General features: G+C 44.4%; 1 protein-coding gene across 4 annotated transcripts in view; it reads right to left on the reverse strand.

Moving 5' to 3' along the window:
- MAP3K8 (mitogen-activated protein kinase kinase kinase 8) overlaps positions 1-4620 on the reverse strand; it is a 36310-nt gene extending 31690 nt beyond the window's left edge. For 2 of the 4 annotated variants that reach the window (XM_035129630.2, XM_035129628.2), the window contains exon 1: positions 3722-4620. The gene's annotated coding sequence lies outside the window, so the exon portion shown is untranslated. Of the gene's footprint in view, positions 1-3; positions 1751-3721 lie in introns of those variants that run through there. The other 2 variants (XM_035129633.2, XM_035129627.2) reach the window with 1 other exon arrangement.
- Positions 4621-12051: the final 7431 nt, after the last annotated feature.

The raw sequence follows: 12051 nt of genomic DNA on the forward strand, positions 1-12051 counted from the left end.
TACTTGCTTTTTCGCCCTCGGCTCTCCGAGGGGACTCTCCGACGGGGCGGGCGTCGGTCTCTGCCCCGCTTCCTGGCGTCGCGTCCCGCGCAGCCAGCTTCACCTCCAGCGCCTCCGCGGAGTTGGCGCCCCGGGAGCAAGGAAGGCAGCAGCCGGAGCCGGGCAGGGCAACCACCTCTCTCCGAACTCGCACCCGGAGCCACTGGCGGCGCAGTCCAAGCTGAGACTGGGGAAATCCCGGCGGAGGAGGAGGCGGAGCTCCGCCTGCAATCCCGAGACCAGCCGGGCGGCCGACGGACTGACTCACGGCTCCTCGACGCGCAGAGACTGTCCGGCCGCTGCCGCTTCTACCTCCGGTTTCGATTTCGCTTGTTCCCCATACCCGACAGAAGCGGGAGCTGGCGCCGACGCTGGCGCTTTGCAGCCGCGGGATCGGATCCTTTAACTTTTTGTGATCTACTTCTTTATTTATTTATTGGTTGCATTCACACTCCGCCTTTTTCTCCAAAGTGGCGCGCATGGCTCTCCCTCTCCTCAATTGATCCCCACAACAACCCTGTGAGGGAGGTCGCGGGGGGATTTGAACCCTGGGCTTCCAAGTCCTAATCCGACGCTCGAACCACTGCGCCACACTGACTCCTGCATTTGCTCCAGGGAATTCAGACACCTGCCTGGCCTCCCAAATTCCTCTTTTTTTTGCGGGAGCTGCAGGAATTTTCGAAGTACAGTACAGTACAGCCTTTTTTTTAAGCCTACCAAACCTTGGTTCCTGCGGGAGGAGGCCCTGACATTTTTTGTGCAATAGCTTTCCACTCCTTTCCTTCAAAAGAGGCAAACAAAAATAGTGATTTTTTTTTTAAAAAAAGGAACAAAATCATAAAAGCAAAGCTAAACTAATATGGTGGTTGTTATTTCTTCAGGAGCTCAAGCTGGGTGTAAGGTGTCTCTCTTCCCTTTGCTTTCCTTTCCTCACAACAACCCTGGGAGGTAGGTCAGGTTGAGAGTTGGGTGAATGATTTGGCCCAAAACCACCCGGCCGGCTTCATGGCTGAGTGAGGGATTTGAACCCTGGTCTCCATCAGGGCTCTAGTCCAACATGCAATCCCTACAACACTTTGGCACATTCATGACGTTTTGCAAAGCATAAGAGGGCAGGTCTCTGCCCCCAGGACCTTACAAACAAAAGTGTGGCAGACAGGAAACAGCAGGAAAGAGTTAAGTGGGGAATAACATATATTTATTTCATTTACCCAGCTTTAGGCTTGTTTGCAGTGGGGGATAGGGATTAATGGCAGTCTGAATGGTTCTAGCTATACTTAAACTGCCTCTCCAAAAGCCAGAGGGGAAGGCCGCACCTTGCAGGCATTTCTGCAGGTGTCTAAAGAAGGGGAAATTCTCATTTCGGGGATTTCCACAGCCACCATAAAGGCTCTGCTTCCAGCACTTAACAGCTCTCCCCTCTCTGCTGTTGGAAGACAAATCAGAACCTGGGTAAAATAACATAGATAATGTAGAGCAGCCTTTGCCAACCTGGTGCCCTCCAGGTTGGATTATAGGGGCTCATATTAGGATGAGGAAGTTTCCAAGGCCCCCATCTGCACATTTAAAGCAGATTTTTTTAAAAAAAGTTTTTTTAAAAAAATTAATTCCATATTAATAGTACGGAACAATCCCCCCCTTCATCTTGTAGAGATAGGGAGTCTTAAGTAAAATTAAGCAAAAACATTAATTTGTCCATACAACTCGGCAGGAAGTATCAAAATTTTAGTCTCTGGTGTATCATGCCAGTTTAAAAGAGATTTCACTATTCTAACAAATACGATTTGTAGTTACATCCCTATGGGCCATTACATATCCTTTGCCCCCGCTTCCCTGTGGGCCTTTACTAGGTTTTGCCATAGGTTAATGCCTACTTACGGTATTAATGTTGATTGTAAGTTTTGTTTTGACCCCCCCCCTCCATGTGTGAGCCCTGGGGCAATTCCCCACAACAGCGCTACCACCAAAATGATATAGATATAGTCCTATATAATGCTATAGTCCTTTGGAACACTTGACAGAACATCATCCATATTTTAGATAAGCTTAGTTTTTATTTTGGTATGAGCTTTCGTGCATACCAAAATAAAAACTTAGTTGGTCTTTAAGGTGCTACTGAAGGTATTTTTTAATTTTATTTTGCTTCGACTCAGACCAACACGGCTACCTACCTGTAATTAGATAAACTTGTGAAGTCTGAATGAGAGCAAATAACAGAAACGGTTGTTGGTGTTTTCCAGTTGCAGTTCCAGTTTCCTGTGATGGTAATACTGTACCCTTTTATTGTCCCAGTCAGGGCATAATCATAAAATGAGATACTGAGATATAAAGTGCATACTTTTTCTCCAAGTGGCATAACCTCCTCATTTAATCCCTGCAACAACCCTGTGAGTTAGGTTGGGATGAGAGGACGTGAATGGACAGAGCTTCATGGCCGAGTTTTCTCTTCACCTCCCCTTTCTCCTAATCTCCATCCTTTTCCTTCTCTTAAAAAGGTATGCCGGTATGTCGCCTCTAGAGTAGACTACAGTTCAGTTGTGGGTCACAAAACACACCCATTGAAGATCAATGATAAACCATGCCTTTTACTGGCCCAGCTTCCCTGGGTATGCAGCTGCGTCAACAAGGCAGGACTTTGGGGCAAAACGTAGCAAAACTAGTACCGGTATCAGGGTTCCTCCTCCGCCCCCCCCCCACGCATTACAGAGGGCTTATCACATTTTGAAGCAGGTTTGAGTTTATTAAATTTGTATACAGGTATAGCTTCTCACTACAAAAAGTCCCAAAGTGATTTACAACCAGAGCAATAATAGAGCAATAAAACACACACACACCCCAGCGAGTGTTAAAAACATGAAGTCAGGATACGAGACTATAAAAGGGTTCACCCACACCATAGCCACCCCAGCCAACCTCAGATGAACATGAAAACAACCATTGGCGCTACCCAGATTCTGCAAGATCACCCAAATTAAGCCTTCTCCAAAGTTACCTTCACCTCTAAAGCCTTCACCCAAATTAACTTCTCCAAAGTTATCACTTCACTCTTTATTTATTTTATCTCTCTTCCAACTTCAACAATGCCTAGCATATGTAACATTTTTAGCCCACATTTTCACCCAGAAGCCCAGAACAATCCTGGGAGGCAGATTGGAGAACAGTGATTGGTCTAAAACCGTTTGGGCCACAGTCTCTCCCAATGAAATTCTTGGGGCCCTACTTCTGAGTAGACATGCTTAGGATTGCACCTGTCAGTGGGCTTTGTGACTTAACATTGCAATCCTATACATGTCTTGCTCAGAAGCAAGCCCCACCGAGTTTATTGGGAATTACTCCCGAGTGAGTGTGTGCCAGATTGCCGCTTGGATTTGAACCCAATCTCTTTAGCCTCAGTCCAACACCAGCTAAAGTTCACCTTCCGCAAATTATTTCGAAAAACTCTCCACAGATTATTTTCGCGTGGAAGCTCCACCGAGGTCATCTTTTCAGGTCAAGATTTTAAGAGCCTGGGGTGGAAGGGAACTTTTCCATTCGAAGGGGAAAAGATTAAATATATATATATATATACATGTCTCTCTGTTTTCCCCTTTAATCCACACCAGAGACATGTGAACAGGCAGATAACATGTTAGGGGTTTCTCTTATCTCTCATCCATTCCAGCCTTGCTTTTCCTGGGCTCACCTTCTTGAAGATGGAGTCCATGTGATTCATCTTCCACCGAGATCCTCTCTCAGCCTGCTAATCCCTGAAGAAATCCGTGCAAAGGAAACGGGCAAAGGAAGTATATCAGGTGTGGAGCGATGGGAGGAATACAGGGTGAGGAATAGACAAGTGTAGCCGAGGAGCAGTACGTCCTTCTGAGCACCTACAGTAATGTGCAGCCGGACCTTCAGGTGTCACTATTTTAAAAAACCTGCCGGGGTTATTAGCATTCTGAAACTCACAATTAATTTTAATGACACCCTTGGTTCCCAACAGGGCCAACCTCACAGGATGAAGAGGCGTCTCTTTCTCAAGTTGCCAAGGTGCATTTTTCAGGGTGTGCCACACGAGATTCCATAGCCCAAGCATGTGCCGTGACTCCAGAGGCGAGGCCCATGGAAAAGTTTTATCACCAGCACATGGAGGAGGAATAAAGCTATCAAAGAGCTTAGCACCCAGCCATGTGGCCCTTGGCTCATCTCGAGAGCAGGGTGGAGATGGTTAAGCTGTAGTAGCTATTACTACTACTACTACTACTACTACTATTATTATTATTATTCATAGTGGTAGTAATAGTTTTCATTTATGAATCACTCCCATGGGGAAACCCCAAAGTGAATTGCAGCTAAATAAAAACATATATAAAACAGTTACATATATGAAAACTGTTTTTAAAAATTACAAATATAAAACATTCTTTAAAATATACATAGACAGATTTTTTAAATGGTGTGTACATTAAGCCAGGGATAGCACCTAAAGCCAGAATTGTGTATAGTTAAAACACAACAGGTGTTTTAACTCCCAGATACCTGCCCTCTTTCCACCCCCTTTTAATTTTTTTAAAATTTTGTCGCCAAGCGCATAAAACTTTTCATATCCTAGGACAGGCACAGGCAAACTCCGGCCCTCCAGATGTTTGGGACTACAATTCCCATCATCCCGGACCACTGGTCCTGTTAGCTAGGGATGATGGGAGTTGTAGTCCCAAACATCTGGAGGGCCGGAGTTTGCCTATGCTTGAACTAGGATAAAGATCACTTAAGAAGGCTTGTTAAAAGAGAAAGGTCTTTAGCTGCTCCTTAAAGAGGCAGCAGAGAAGGAACTGATATACAATGGGAGGGAGAGTTCCAAAGAGAAGGTTGTTGTTTAGTCGTTTAGTCGTGTCCGACTCTTCATGACCCCATGGACCAGAGCACGCCAGGCACTCCTGTCTTCCACTGCCTCCCACAGTTTGGTCAAACTCATGTTCGTAGCTTCGAGAACACTGTCCAACCATCTCGTCCTCTGTCTCCCCTTCTCCTTGTGCCCTCCATCTTTCCCAACAGGGTCTTTTCCAGGGAGTCTTGTCTTCTCATGAGGTGCTACTACACTAAAGACCTGATCATGACATCATGCAGAGCAGGCTTCCTGGTAGGAAGGTGTCTGCAACATGCCCTCTCCTGCAGAGCCCAGTGACTGGTTGGCAATCTAGGGGATGGGACAATCCTTGGGGTCTCCTAGTCCCTAGCTGGTTCACCAGGACCAGCACCTCGAACCTTGTGGCTGTAGCTAATTGGCACCCTTTTAGAGGTACTGTATACAAGCACTGTTATCATTGGCACCATTGCCACATAAGGACGGCGACCCTTGATTGGTCTGAGAGCTGCACTCGCCCTTGACCAGCTCTCCTGGGTCCACAAGCTGGCAGTGGATGTGGCCAAAGGCCTCCCATACGTCCACATGCCATGTACAGAACATCCACACGCAACACACACAAGCCTTTTGCCCGCTCCCCACTCATGTTCTACCAGTGAAGTACAGGGAAGGGCCATAGCTCTCAGGTGGTAGAGTATTTGGTTTGCATGCAGAAGGTCTCTGGTTCAATTCCCATCATCTTCAGGTAGGGTTGGCTAGAGTCCCCGTCTCTCTCCCCCCCCCAAAAAAAATCCCAGAGTGTCTTTGCCAGTCAGTGCAAGCAATGCTGAGCTGGATAGACCAATGGTCTTGCTTGGTAAAAGGCAGCTTCTTATGCTTCTTCATGCGTCCAAACAGATGAGCAGGGAGGGGGCAATTTGCATCTCGGTGTGATGGAAGGATTTAAACCATGATGAGGATGAAATTAACTCTACCTCTGTTTCTTTTGCTCTACGTACTTAATTGCCACCAGAAAATTTGGGCTGCGGGGCTTGGGGGGGGCATTAGAGAAGGCATGGCAGGCCAGATCAGACTAGTGGTTCTCTGTTCTAGAGCATCTGTGACCCTTGTCTGGAATCTCTCAGGTTTTTTCACTTCAGGGTGGAATTTTGAGATGGACTCACATCATCATATAGAATCACAGTTGGAAAGAGACCACAAGGGTCCTCTAGTCCAACCCCCTGCAATGCAGGCATCTTTTGCCCAGCATGGGGCTCGAACCCACGACCCTGAGATTAAGAGCCTCATGCTCTACCCACTGAGCTATCCCAGGTTTGCCAATGCATGTAAAGTAGTCCCTAAGACTTCAGCATTAGACACACACACTGTATACAGTTAAAAGTGTGGGAGACATTGGTTTTAATTCCTATGTGATAATCAGGTGACACATCTGTCACTTGATTGCTTACCTAAATACCAGCGGCTGGACTCTATGGGTGGGGTTGAATTACCCATCATAAGGACAAGCTCCGAGCTGAAGGCTAATCCTGCAAAAGGGAACAGCTCTAGGGTAACCCTGCAAACTGTTACAAGTGGCGGTGGGTGGAATAGTTGGTGTTGTGTAATTGCACTTCATTGCACTTCCTTAACACCCTGGGATAGATTTGAAAGAAAAGCAGACTACAAATACAAGGAATAAATAAATAAATGGAATATCTCATGCCTCCTTCAGGCCTCAGCCCAGTATACCTGAAGGAGCGTCTCCTCCTCCATCGTTCTGCCCGGACACTGAGGTCCAGCACTGAGGGGCCTTCTGGCAGTTCCCTCACTGCGAGAAGCAAAGCTACAGGGAACCAGGCAGAGGGCCTTCTCGGTAGTGGCACCCGCCCTGCGGAACGCCCTCCCAGTTAAAGAGATAAACAACTACCTGGCATTTAGAAAACATCTGAAGGCAGCCCTGTTTAGGGAAGTTTTTAATGTGTGATATTTTAATGTATTTTAATCTCTGTTGGAAGCCACCCAGAGTGGCTGGGGAAACCCAGCTGGATGGGTGGGGTATAAATAAAAAATTATTATTATTATTATTATTATTATTATTATTATTATTATTATTATTATTATTGTGTTTCACTGGAAGGTTTGGGAGCACATGGGCTGTGCAGCATTTCATGGCCTGTTTACAACAGGGGTGAAGAACCTCAGGCCTCAGGGACTCCTGGTCTTTGTATCTGGCCCTTGGCCCTCTCTCCAGGCCATGTCTCCTCCTCTCCCCTTGCCACACTGCAGCCTATGGACTATGCGCAGATGGTGAAACTGACAGCAAAAATTAGAGGCCCCAAAGAAGAAATGCTTGTAGAAGAATGGAGACCCTTTCCGGATTATCTGAGGAAAATATTACAGTCAAATAGAAATCGCAGGCAGGACTTGAAATATAAGCAAAGGAATGAGAAGAAGGAATGTAATGTAGGATATATGTTTTAGAGAAATATTACATTTATGCCATTCCTCAAATGGTTCTGCCTGGGTGGACTGTGTCTTTGGTCTTACAATGCCTTTTGCTTGCCTGAATGGAAGATAAGGTGTGAGTGTGTGAAAAACCAGCCTTCTGAACAAATGTGAAATTTATTTATTTCTGCTCAGCCCACTTTTGTCTCTGGCTCTGTCCAACACTGGCATGTTGCCCAGGAGGGAATGTGGCCCCCAGTCTAAAAAAGATCCCACCCACCCCCCTGCCCTCAAATAGTATCATTTATCTTGACAAAGAAATGCCAAAACTCTTTGCGACTCCCATCCCAACCTCTAACTGGTTTGTAGATGTGAATCAAAGATTGAAATGAGCCGAGAATCAGTAACCCCACAGGTGTGATCATGGGTTCCTTAATCATCAAGGCTGCAACCGTGTTATCTCAGATGGGTGTGGTTCCCTGTTCCATAGAGACACACTGCAGCCAGCAATTGACCCAAGACAGCAAATGGGTGTGGATGAAGAATGTCAGAATTAGCTGAGCAGCCAACAAATTAGATCTAGCAACCTCTCTATCTTGACTCGTTAGAAGAGGCCACAAGTGGTGCAGCCACTTTTCATCAGGGAACATCAGGGACAACAAGGAAGAGCCAAAATAGTTTTCAGCTGATGTGCTTTCAGAACATAACGAAAGCTCTGCTGGATCAAAGGTCCATCTAATCTGGCGCTCTGTTCCCACAGTGGCCAGACAGGTGCCTAAGGCAAAATGCATCGTTCGAGTTGTATTATGCTTCATTACGCTAACTCCGGAAATGGTTTTCAAACTGGCTGAATTAAACATGCTGCATGTATTGTTGGTGGGACCGCTGGCAAAAAGGGTGGCAAGAATAATATTTTATTGTACTAGCCAAAGACCATGACAAAACCATACAAACACTATCAAGAGGAAATAAATACATATATAAAAACATAAAGGCTCTGCAGAAGCAATCAGAACCGTATATTGCAAGCGAGACTGTAAATGGGGTGCCTCTATAACTTCATACAACAAATTTCTATTTAGACATCTGAATCTCCCTTACAATTTACTGCAGTTTTATCTTCCTTCTTCCTGATCTTTCCTTCCTGCCAGCGCAAAGAGGGCCAAATTATAAGCGACTGAGGCATTAGAGTTGCTCAGCAGGCACAGAACCCTCATTGCCTAGGGGAGACTGTTTTCCTGGACAACAAGGGATTTAGAAAGCATCTCTGGACCACTGGTGATCTGCAGACCACAGTTTAGGAACCCTGTAATAAAGTTAATAGTGTCTACCACAGTCTTTAGGCCTTTCATGATTATTTCATGAAAGCACTTCTAATGATTCCTTCAGTCAGACTTCAAGAACAAGGAATGTCCCATGAAAAACAGAAAGGGTGGTCACCTAGATTTCTGGGTGTGGAAACTGAAAGCAGTCCTCCCCCTCCAGGCTCACGTGCACAGGTGTCATAATTGGCCACCCAGACAGTCCTGCTGTGATGACTCCTGCCTGCTCAATGGGAGCCATGCGCAGAAGACTCCTCCTTCTGGAAGCATCCAGATTATACGCACGGCAAAGGAAGCTTGGGATGGACAGCAAAGTCCCTCAGGGATCATTCGTGAGACTAGTCAAGATCCAGTTATCTTTGGGATAACCATCACTTTGATGAGGTAAAATAAAAGCCCGAGAAAACAGGCAGCGGTTAACACGATCGCTTCTACACACTTATAACACCTTAATTTACTTCAGCACAAATCACTAGAAGGGAAGTGTTTTACTTCAGTTGGGGAAATTATAGAATAGATGGAAGTAGAGGCGGACTGTCTTTTCCTAAGCAATAGTGATGGGGAAGGGAGACCTGTGGCCCTCTGGATGTTGCTGTGCTCCAGCTTCTATCACCCGGCCGTCAATCTTGGCCATGCTGCCTGGGGCTGATAGGAGATGGGAGTCCAACAGCAGCTATGCAGGTTCCCCAGTCCTGCCCATTCTGTCTAAAGCTTCCCCACACAATGGGCCACAATTTAGGGATGAACAAATATTGCTCCAGTTCACTTGTCCTTTGACTCAAATCTAGCTGGGGGTAATGGAAGTTATAGTTCAAAACATTTCTAGGGCAGTGCATTGGCAGAGGCTGCTTGAGGAAACCTGTGCACAATACACCAGTTGCTCTGAAGAAAAGCACAGAAGAGCTGGATCAGAACAATGGCTCACCTAGCCCAGCACTCTGTTCTCATACTGGCCTGTGGAAAGCCAGAAACAGGACCTAGGTGCAGTAACATTCTTTATTTCCACCAGCTGATACCGCTGGAAAAACATGGTCCTCATAATGAATTTATCTCAGTATATGCTACCTTTTCATTTAATAAGATGTCCTGTCCCCACTCTCTTTCTCTCTGAACTCTCCATATAGTGCCAAAGATAAAAATAGGATTGACATAAATATTATCGATGCAACTGCGGGCAAAATTATTGCAAATGTTTCATGTTTTATTCTTTCCATTTGTTTATTTCATAAACAATATGTTCATCCTGTTGGATTAATAATAATATTGTTTAAGAGCACACACCTTGAGGACTAGGAAGTTGACCAGGGGCAGGTGAATGAGCCACAAGGGGACCACAGTTAAGGGACAAATAAACAGACGAATAGAAATGGTAGAAGCTTCATCTCTTCACCTCAGGCAGCAAAAAAAAACTAACACTGGCCCAAAGTTAGAAGGGGAAATTTAAGCAGGTGCAGCATGCCATCAAAGTGTAGGAGTCTGGAAAGGCACCCCTGTTCCCTGCAACTGTTGTCTTCTGCAGCATCCAGTTGCCCTTTGAAGTTGAACGTTATAGAAACACACCTAGTCAATGTCCTACTAAGGATGGGGACAGGACTGCAGCTTGGTAGTGGAACACATCCCTTAAAGACAAGGGTCCTCCAATGCAGGGTGGATAAAAATCAATGATTTTTTTAAAAAAATCAAAAAAATCAGATTTTTTTGATTTAAATCGGATTTTTTTGATTTAAATCGATTTTTTTGATTTAAATTGGATTTTTTTAAATAAAATGCTTTTTGAGGAAAACATATTACCATCCAAAGGTTATTCTATCATGAAATAAAGATTAGTTTTTTAATTTTGTAGTATAAGGTTGTATATGTTTAATTTTGGGGGTAAATAAATTCCATTAATCCATTCACAATGTTATGCTCTTCCAGAGGTTTTTGTAAGATTATTGGGCAGTTTCTCTGCCTACAAGATATTATCACAGGTGCTTGGTTTACTTTTGCAGTTCTCAAAACTGAATTTGACTAAACAGAGATCACATGCCTCTTCTTCACAGCAAAAATGTCATAACATGAACAGAGTTGAGAAAAAGACCTTAATCCTATTGTTCTACAAACCTATGAATACAGAAACAACCCCTTCAGTGCTAAGTTTCAAGAAGTTCAGTGAATAGAATAGAAACAATATTTTTCTGATTGTTTGGAGTGGACAGTATTTAAGTTTTTCATGTGTAGGCTGGGCTGACAGTCTTAAGTTTCTTAAAATATATATATATTGTTTTTGTTTAGCCAAATTAGTTAACAAACATGGATGTTTGTTTAAGCAAATAACATTTGCTGAAATGTTATTGTTTCAGTTGAATAAATCTATTTAAATTGTTATTATTAAGGTAATGATTATTTTTCTCCTTCCTAAGTACAACAGTAAAGTTGTCCAAATATGAATGATTAACCTATTAAACTGGGGATAAAAAAACTAATATGAAAAGTTGTTATTCTAAAAATCTACATCTACTTGCATATTAAAGTTATACCAGCAAGAATTAGTCTTTATGATTTAAATCAACTATGATTTAAATCAAGCCTTACTGACTAGTGATTTAAATCGTGATTCAAATCGTGATTTAAATCAGTTTGATTTAAATCAAATCCACCCTGCTCCAATGCAATTCCAGGCATCTCTAAGCAAAGCTGGGGAATGCCCCCTGCCAGAAATGTGCTGCTGCCAAAAGGACCAGTGGTCCTTATCAGGCAGCGTGTTATAATGTTTTCTTAATCACATTGTTTTTGTTTTTATCATATTGTTACTTTATAAAGTCCATTCCTACAAAATTCAAACTCATTTCTCAGCTTGGCTGCACGTGTCACTACAAATGGTGCTAAGTGGGCTCAGAATTGAGGGTACGTTGCTACCGGTATTGCTGCTTATTTCCAGGTGCCTTTTTTATTATTCATGTGCAAAGATTTAAGCTCTGTCCTGATGTTTACTTGGATATAAATTCTGCTTAGTTTAACAGGACTTACCATAATCCTAAATAGACTGGGTTCACTGTAGCACAGTTCGAACGCTCTATCAGCAGCAACTTTGGTGACCCATCCTTAAATAAAGCCAGGATTACAGTACAAAAAATTACGGCGTTGGAGCCCTGATGGTGGCTGAAACCAGCACTCAGTTCAGGTCTTAGCACTGTTGTTACGACAGGCAAACAAATTAATCGACAGGAGTCCCGATGGGCCATTCGCCACGACAGATAAAAACGGAGCCTCCGCATTCAGAAGCATTCTATCCAATAATCTATCGCTTCTTCTCGCGAACCCCGGAGATTTGCCCTCTCCGCGCTCCCGTCGAAAGGAAAAAAAACGCCCGCGCGCGCGCACTGAAGCCGATGAATATTGACCCTCGTGTCGCCCCGTCAGGTGTCGCGCGTGCGCAGTGCGGGC

Source organism: Zootoca vivipara, chromosome 12 (genome assembly GCF_963506605.1).
Source record: "Zootoca vivipara chromosome 12, rZooViv1.1, whole genome shotgun sequence".
Lineage (NCBI taxonomy): Eukaryota > Metazoa > Chordata > Lepidosauria > Squamata > Lacertidae > Zootoca > Zootoca vivipara.